The 9,245-nt window shown below is 34.6% G+C and overlaps 1 long non-coding RNA gene across 1 annotated transcript in view; it reads right to left on the minus strand.

Moving 5' to 3' along the window:
* Window positions 1–72, minus strand: part of LOC107184702 — a 14,672-nt gene extending 14,600 nt beyond the window's left edge. Inside the window, exon 1 of the long non-coding RNA XR_001515601.1 lies at window positions 62–72. This is a non-coding gene — a long non-coding RNA (uncharacterized LOC107184702). The remainder of the gene's footprint in view (window positions 1–61) is intronic.
* Window positions 73–9,245: the final 9,173 nt, after the last annotated feature.

The raw sequence follows: 9,245 nt of genomic DNA on the forward strand, positions 1-9,245 counted from the left end.
TTGGTTGCCTCCAGTGTGCCCTCACCATGGATCAACCAGCAAGCTAGGTTTGTGCCCTGACCTGGACCAATCACACCCACAGCCTTTTGGTGCCTGGGATGACACTCCAACCAACTGAGCCAGGGCTAGAAATATTTTTTAAAATAGTAAAATTATTTTTACTAGTAAAATTACTTTTGCTGTTATGAAGTATTTTTCCATTAAAAAATAAGAGAAGCCAGGTCTGAATATAACTACTATCTAATCATGGAAAAGCTTTAAGGTATCTATAATAATAAAAGCATAATTTGCAAATCAACTGAACAGCCAAACAGCAGAACAACTGTCTGGATGCCCTTCCAAATGACCTTCCGGATGACAAGGATGAAGCTACGGCTACGAGGACTGAGGCAACTGGGGCTGTGAAGGCCTACTCTTGCACGAATTTCATGCATCGGGCCTCTAATATATAACTATAACCTTTTAAGCATCATAAAGAATTATCGGCATGGACTTTTTTAATCCGGGTTTTAATCCTCCATAGTAGGTGCTTTTACAATTAAATCATACTATCTATATATTTCCTGTTATTTTATACTAGGGGCCTGGTGCATGAAGATTCGTGCATGGAGGTGTGGAGGGTGGGGGTGAGGGGGGGTCCCTCAGCACAATCTGTATCCTCTTCAATCTGGGAGCCCTCAGGGGAGCCCTCTCCAATCCGGAAGTTTCTGTCTGTCTTTGCAATCATATGAGAAAATTGTCTGAGACCTCCAACCCACTTTGGTCTGCTGCTCACAGAATAATAGAGGCATTTTTTTTTCTTTGCTTCATTGATGGAGATTTCCTGGAAGTTTTAGGATTTCTTCCCTTTAATTTTTCCTAGACAGTCTGATTTTACTCATGTCTCTCACCTTTGCCTTCCCTCCATCCCCCACTGCAGCAGTAACTTGCTCCAAGCTCACTTTGTTCTAGTGTCTAGGAGATACGTCCACCACCAGAACTATGATTCTCAGCATTCCTGGTGCTCCCTGTGCTCTGGGATTCCACTTCCAATCCTGGGGTTGCCATCAGAAGTAGTATTCCCAGAATTCCTGGTGCTCACTGCTCTGGGAGTGACCGAGGGAGCCAAGGCCCCTCAAGCCTCCAGCTCTCTTGCTCTGCTCTCCACCCAGTGACCGAGGGAGCCATGTATCCCCAAGGGAGTGACCAAGGGAGCAACCAATGGAGCCACGTCCCCCTAAGCTGCTAACTCTCCTGCTTCTGCTCTCTGCCCATAGCCTGTGCATGCAAATTAACCTTGCTTCTGCTCTCTGCCAGGGGCCTGTGCATGCAAATTAACCCACAATCTTTGTCAGGTTAATTTGCATATTCACTCCTGATTGGCTGGTGAGCGTAGCAAAGGGAAGGTCACTTTACGTTTCTCTTTTATTACATAGGATATTTTGAGGAGGATTATGGAGGATAAGTAAATATTCTAAAAGATATTAAATCCCTTTCCATTGAATAATGAAAAGGTTTTTTGTGTGTTTTAGCACTTGTAAACTCAGAATTCATATTCTAATTTCAACTTTACTTCCACATTTGGATGTCTTACATATAAATTTATTATTTCCATTATGTCATTATTATATACAAATGCTGCTTTTATAAAAATAAGTACAATCATTTAACATTTTTATAATTTGATTACATCTTTTTACATCTTTAATTTACACTTAGATATAGTAACTATAGCAAAGGTCAGTCAATAGATGCTTCATAGCTACAAATAGGATAAAATAACTTGCTTATTGGACAATATATTTATTTCTAATTTTATATACAAGTTATGCCTTCTTTTTTTTTAATATATTTTATTGATTTTTTTACAGAGAGGGAGGGAGAGAGATAGAGAGCCAGAAACATTGATGAGAGAGAAACATCGATCAGCTGCCTCCTGCACATCTCCCACTGGGGATGTGCCTGCAACCCAGGTACATGCCCTTGACCGGAATCGAACCCGGGACCTTTCAGTCCGCAGGCCGACGCTCTATCCACTGAGCCAAACCGGTTTCGGCAAGTTATGCCTTCTTTTAAGGAGGGTGCTTTCCTTAATATCATCTCTTATATATCTTATAAGTTCCTACCACATGGAGCTGGATTTAATCTTTAATTTAGGGATTTCGTAAAAGTTTAGGAAAAGACATATAATGTACATTAAAGCTGCTACGGTCATTAACTACTACATTGAACTTCAAGAGGAGAAAGTACTTTACATGAAATATCTTAAAAGAAAAAATTAAACATAAAATGATTTTTAAAATATAAAATTATGAAACTACTTGCTGCACAAAACTCTATAATAAAGAATAAATTATGGTCCTTTGAAAATTCAGTTACACAATTATTATACAACTAGAGGCCTGTTGCATGAAGAGATTCATGTAATAGACCTTCCCTTCCCCAGGCTACCAGCACCGGTTTTCCTCCGGCCCCTGGGACCCAGGCCTTCATGACTCCAGACAGAGCCTTCAGTCTTCGTGGCTCCAGATGGAGCCTCTGGATGGAGCCTTCAGTCTTCGCTCCACTGCTTTGCCCCTACTTATGCAAATTAACAGCCATCTTTGTTGGGTTAATTTGCATACTCTCCTGATTGGTTGGTGAGCGTAGAGGAGGGATGGTTAATTTACATGTTTGTCTATTATTTGGTAAGATAATATAAACCAGAAAAAACTCAATGCAAAAATTGGATTCTTGTGCAATAGAATTTGAATCCAGTTACATAAGGGCATATTCACCCATCTAAATCATGTCTCTCAATGATGAGGAAAAAGTAAAAAAAAATTAAGTATTAATTAGCCAATAAATGATTTAAAATTAAGGTTCTAAAAGCAAACAATAACAAAAACACCACAAAACTTTACATATCCAATCATGCATTTCACACAAAATAATCCAACATAGTATCCATCCATCCATTATTAGGTAGATTTATAAGCATAGCATCTCAGTCTTTTGCCATTAAATATTTATTTACACAACTTTCTTTTTTCTGGTTCTATGTTCACAAAGCAAATTGATAAATACAATTGTGTGGATTTACATTAACATAACAAAAAGAAAATGGATATTAGAAGATTAAAAGCTATCAGTAAAAGGCAAGCTAATAAACACAACAAATGTTAAGTTGCATGAAAAAGAAGGTCTGTGTATGGACACAGAGGTCCACATATGACAACCAGCCTTATAAACAGTCTCTAAGAACAAATAAAATGAACCAGGATAGTAATAATTTACCTTGGTATAAGAAGCATTTTTATTTCAGGATAAATTAGTACATTTTTAATGTGATATTTCAACTCACTTTACATTTAAAAATGCCAATTATAAAATTCCCTGTGAATCATTAAAGAAAAACTTAATCTGTTGACTGGTATACTAGTATTTATAAAAGAAAATTATTTTCTGCCATAATAACTATGCATTGCTGGAGAGTGACATTGATGATATAATAAACCCTTCCTTAACTGTAGTTTCCTAATTGTGATAATATTACATAGAAAAAATTCCCAAAGCCTTCTTAGAATTAAGTAAATTGTGGAGGCCCTTTGCCATGGATAGTAATATAACATCCCCACTAATCACTCTTTCAGCTGTGCTAATTTATAGCCACAGTTTTAGATTAAGAGGATCACCATCTCATTGGAATTGATTGACAGTTCTGGCAATGTAAATTCTCCAAAGCTTCTACAGGAAATAGAACTAAAAACTCCATAAATATGAGCAATGTAAGCATAGTCACTCCTATCTTCTACTACTTAGGGGCACAGAATGAATAAAGATTTCAATTCATGTTTTAGAAATTGCATAGTTCATATTTAAACCAGTTACAGAAAGCAAATTCACTGTTAAAATATAAAAAATCTTGAGCAGACACTTCTCCGCAGAATATGTAAAAATGGCCAGTAGACATATGAAAAGATACCTAATTTCACTAGCCAATAGAGAAATGCAAATCAAAAGTATACTGAGACACCACCTCTTAGAATGGCTATTATCAACAAGACAGGTAATAATAAGTGTTGGAGAGGTTGTGGAGAAAAAGGAACACTTGTACACTGCTGAAGGAAATGTAAACTGGTACAGCCACTATGAAAAACAGTATGGAGGCTTCTCAAAAAATTAAGAATAGAGTTACCATATCACCCAGCAAACTTCTGGGTACCTACCTGAAAGTTTTGAAAACATTTATTTACGAAGACACATGCATCCTTATGTTAATTTCAGCATTATTAATGACTAGAGACCCGGTGCATGAAAGTCATGCTTGGATAAGGTCCCTAAGCCTGGCCGGCAATCAGAGCTGCCCAGGGCCTTCCTTTCCCTGGCTGCCAGCTGCTGGTTGGGGCCTTCCTTTGTTCCATGTAGCCCCCTGGTGGTTAGAACACGTCATAGTGAGTGGTCGAATTCTCTAGGGGACAATTTGCATATTAGCCTTTTATTATATAAAAAGGCCAAGACATGAGAACAAAAGAAGTGTCTCTCAATAGATGATTGGATAAAGAAGATGTGGTACATATTTCCAATGGAATACTACTCATCCATAAGGAAAGGTGAAATATTGCCATTTGCAACATAGATCAGTGATGGCGAACCTTTTGAGCTCAGTGTGTCAGCATTTTGAAAAACCCTAACTTAACTCTGGTGCCATGTCACATATAAAAAATTTTTGATCTTTGCAACCATAGTAAAACAAAGATTTATATTTTTGATATTTATTTTATATATTTAAATGCCATTTAACAAAGAAAAATCAACCAAAAAAATGAGTTCGCGTGTCATAGGTTCGCCATCACTGACATAGATGGATCTTGAGAATATCATACTTAGCAAAATAAGTCGGAGAGAAAAAGTCAAGATAATATGATTTCACATATATGTGGGATATAAAACTGTAAGCAACAAATGAACAAACAAAAATACAAACAAAAGCTCATAGAAAGAGACAACAGTATGGTATTTATCAGAAGGAAGGGAAGTGAGTGGGTAGTAAAGGGTAAAGGGGGTCAAATACATGGTAACAGGAAAACATTTGAGTTTTGGTGGTAAACACATAACACAATATAGGGATAATGTGTCACAGAATTTTACACTTGAAACCTATATAATTTTATTAACCAATGTCACCCAATAAATGAAAAAAAAAGGAATGTAAAGGAGTAAGAAAGAAGCCCAGAAAAAGGCTCTTCCGTATGTGCAATAAACAAATATAAGGCAATTTTTAGAAGCTGTGGTGTCCTCATCTCCCTCTTCTCAGTTCTTTCATGAGCTCTTCTAAAGGCATATTGTGTGTAAGTCACTATGAAAGCCTCTTATCTCAAACTGGTAACAGCTGAAAGTAGTAGAGAATGCATAAAATGAATAAGTACAGCCAAAGTGAATATAAAGTGCTTGCTAAAGTCTTTTCTGGTAGCCTAGACATTAATAAATTAGAATATTACTAATACAATTAAATGTCTTTCTTTGGACTTCATTTGGTTTGGTGAAATAAAGCATATTAAAAGCACTAAAAAGTGCATTTTCGTACTTTAAAGATATCATATATAACAAAGATTCAAAAAGGTTGGCAGAGAGGAGTAAAACAAAAAGAAGTTAATAGAATAAGAAAGGATAAGCACAGCCTCAGAAGCATTACCAATAAATTATGTGAAATATGAATTCCTAAGGAAAGATTAAAACACTCATATTGAGTTAATATGGGTAAGGTTTCTAACTAAACTGGCATCATAGCGTGTAATGATGGTAGCAGATAGGGGTCTACTTTAGTCATCATGTCCATGAGCTGTGTAGTCATCTAGCATCATCATAATGAGCATTAAAATTGCTTAATACATTAGCCTGTGTACAGCCCGTCTAGAGCTGTTTGTGCTCCCTCTTTCCATAAATTTTTTAAAAATATACACATATATAAGTCACATTGTATACACATATATTTAATTTTTGAGTCAATGAGAAAATGGAAGAGTTTCCACTGTCAAGGTAGATCTTCCCAACCTCTCTTTTTGACTTTTTTCTGCAGGATAATTGTTATACTACATCAAAGTGTCTGTTTATAAAATTTTACAGCCACTGGGGACCCATTACAATCTAAACTATCCTATTCATTAAACAGTATCTGGAATTAGCAATATGATCTCCTAATTTTTATTGCTAAAACCATGTTAATAATGACTCAGCAGATTCTGCTTCCATTTGTTCATAAAAGGTCTTAATTCAATAATGTTGCCATAACTTCTAAATATCTATATAGTTTTTTGAGTTTTAATTTATTTCAAGTAGTTTCAATTGAGTTACTTTGTGAGATAATGTAAGATCTGCCCAGGTAGCCAATACTTAAGGAAGGTTCCAGAGAGAATAATTTTTTCTGGAACTACAATAGCCTCTTCTTCTAGAAGTCTATCTTTTTATCGGGACTCTTAACAAGTATTAGGAAATATTTTTTCTTTATTACTTACTTTTCATATATTCCACTTAGCCATCTCTGCCAGGTCTAGTTCTATTTCTTCCAAGTTCTTTTCATAAGACCTCTCATCCATAATCTGCCCCAAGCCTTTGCCATTTTGTATAGGGAATGAGTAAGCAATCTACAATCAAGTCCTCATGATGTTTTTCCTTTTTTTTTTTTTTTTTAACAGAAAACAACTCAGCCATTATGGTTGATAGGTCTGAGCTATGGTCTGAATGTTTTCCCCCCAAAGTCATATGTGGAAACCATCCCTCTAAGGTGATGGTATTAGATGGTAAGGACTTTGGGATTTGGTTAGGTTATGAGGACAGAGCCCTCTTGGATGAAATCGGTGCCTTTATAAAAGAGGCCAAAAAGAGTTCCCTCCCCCTCTTTCACCATGTGAGGACACAGCATCATCTATGAACCAGAAAGTGGGCCCTTAACAGCACTGAATTGGCTGGTGTCATAATCTTAGACTTCTAGCCTTCAGAACTGTGAGAAATGAATGTTTCTTGTTCATAAGCCACCCAGTCTATAGCATTCTGTTATAGCAGCCAAAACGGACTAAGACAATCTCAAAGACAATGTTGCTAACAATGGCAGTGTGAGACAGCACAAGCAGCAGATGGTCACTTCAGCCTGGAGAAAGATGACAAGCAAAAATACAGGAGAATTACTAGTAGAATTCTGTGAACTTTGTTTGAAAACTGGAATGATTTATTATTTAAAGAATGTAATAAGCCCAACCTATGTGGTTCAGCATTGACCTATGAACAAGGAGGTCACAGTTTGATTCCAGGTCAGGGCACATGCCAGGGTTGCGAGCTCTATCCCCAGTGTGGGGTGTGCAAAAGGCAGCTAATCAATGATTCTTTCTCATCATTGATGTTTATATCTCTCTCTTCCTCTCCTTTCCTCTGAAATCAATAAAAATATATTTTTTAAAAGAATGTAATAACATATTCCTAATTTGGAAATATTAAATAAAAGGATATTGAAATTTAAATTAGAGAATATAATAATACATATTAACAAATAGAATATAGGATGCTGAAAATTACCAGCCAAATAAATGATCAAAATTATTTATCAAAAAAGTCTTATTCACACATTTTATGTCCATTATTATACATATAAAGAACCTTTTTAAAAACAATTACAAAATAAACATTTTTCTTTTGTCTTGATATAATTGTAATTTTGAAAATAATATTGATAAAAATAACAATTATTAAGTAAATTTACTTACCAAACACATTATTATTTATACCGTTATCTTATAAGGGCACTCAGTACATGCCAAATACTGTGTAAAGATTTCTGTTTCTTCATCTCTACTTCTCTGTGTACTTCTATCTATATTTCTCTCTCATATATATGAATTAATCATCAAACAAGTATTTGGAGACATAATTCAAAGGTAAAAGATCTTGCAATCAAAGCAAGTAAGTGATAGAAGCCTAAACAAATCCTCATTCTCCAAAGCAAATCTGTCAGTTCTTGCTTGTAACACATTAGCAGGATATTAGACAGAATCAAGTTTATGCTGGCCTCAAAAAAGTTGGAAGCAACTTTTATTTTTTATTATTCTTTGTATGACTTTGAATACAATAGAATTAAGATTAAGGTTAAAATTAAATATTTAGCAGAATTCCCTAATGAAGCCAGCGGCAAGGTGAGCCCAGGAATCCTTTGTCAAATGTTTTTTTAATAAATGATTCCGTTTTTGTTCTAGATATACTATTCAAACTTTCTAATTGTATTATAACTTTCTATTGCCATTATATTTGGTAAATTTTATATTTGAGGAGTTTGTCCACTCACCAGAATTGTCAGATTTTTAAGTATAAAATCAATTTCCACAAGATCAGTGTTGATGTCCTGCTAGACTGCAAAACTAACTACGTTTTGCAATTTGAAAAATTATTATGTCATTGAAATAGATATTTGAAATGCAACCAGTGTTTGAACCACATAAAAATCTCTCCATTTTTTTTTAAAATTGCTAGAGCAGTAAGAATTATCTCTTCATCATATAACCTACCTTTCAAAATACTAATAAATTTTCCAATTATAAAGCATATTTACATGAAAACAATAGAACTGTTTTTATTTACAAGAGGCAACTTTACTTAGGATAAAAACAAATTTAAACAACGAGTTAGTATCTGAAGTAACTGGAACCCTCATGCATTGATGGTTGGAAAGTAAAATGGTATTGTACCTTCTCTGGAAAACAGTTTGGTAGTTGCTTATGAAGTTAAATAGACATTTACAATTCTATTTCTGGGTATTTACTCCAGAGAAATAAAAAAATTGGGTATACTAAGAATATACACAATTTATAGCAACATTATTCATAATTGACAACTCAAATGTTTCAATTGATGAAAATATAAACAAATTGTGATACATCCAAGAAATAGTATATTACTCAATGGTAAAAGGAAATAAACTATTGACATATGAAAAATTTGGGTAAATCTCAAAGGATTATGTTTAATGAAAGGGGCCAATCAAATGGCTTCAGATTTTATGATGATATTTAAATTCTGCTCTTGAAAATAAAGCAAAAACTATAGCACTGTACAAGTGTATAGTGTTGTACATCAGTGATTGCTAAGGACTAGGGTTGAGAGAAAATCAGCACAAAATAAATAGCACAAGAAAGTTTTTTGAAATGATGGACCAGTTCTATATCTGACTATGGTACTACTAAACAAAATTAAATTAATATATCTCAATATTTATAAAACTACTTTACACTAAAAGAAAAAAA

This window comes from Myotis davidii, unplaced genomic scaffold, assembly GCF_000327345.1.
Source record: "Myotis davidii unplaced genomic scaffold, ASM32734v1 scaffold3347, whole genome shotgun sequence".
Classification (NCBI taxonomy): Eukaryota; Metazoa; Chordata; class Mammalia; order Chiroptera; family Vespertilionidae; genus Myotis; species Myotis davidii.